Here is a 455-nt window from a genome sequence, read left to right as displayed (position 1 = left end):
ATGGCCATTTTCACAATATTGATTCTTCCTATCCATGAGCATGGTATGTTCTTCCATTTGTTTGTGTCCTCTTTTATTTCACTGAGCAGTGGTTTTAATTGTGATGCTAGGGTGTCAATTTTAGATCTTTCCTGCTTTCACTTATGGGCATTTAGTGCTATAAATTTCCCTCTGCACACTGCTTTAAATGTGTCCTTTACATCCCTTGTAAGTTGGATTCCTAGGTATTTTATTCTCTTTGAAGCTATTGTGAATGAGTTCATTCATGATTTGGCTCTCTGTTTGTCTGTTAAGGGTGTATAAGAATGCTTGTGATTTTTGCACATTAATTTTGTATCCTGAGACTTTGGTAAGTTGCTAATCAGCTTAAGGAGATTTTGGGCTGAGACAATGGGGTTCTCTAAATATACAATCATGTCATCTGCAAACAGGGACAATTTGACTTCTTCTTTTCC

The sequence above is a fragment of the Colobus angolensis genome, unplaced genomic scaffold, assembly GCF_000951035.1.
Source record: "Colobus angolensis palliatus isolate OR3802 unplaced genomic scaffold, Cang.pa_1.0 Scaffold723, whole genome shotgun sequence".
In the NCBI taxonomy this organism is placed as follows: Eukaryota; Metazoa; Chordata; class Mammalia; order Primates; family Cercopithecidae; genus Colobus; species Colobus angolensis.
Note: the sequence above shows the minus strand (reverse complement) of the source record.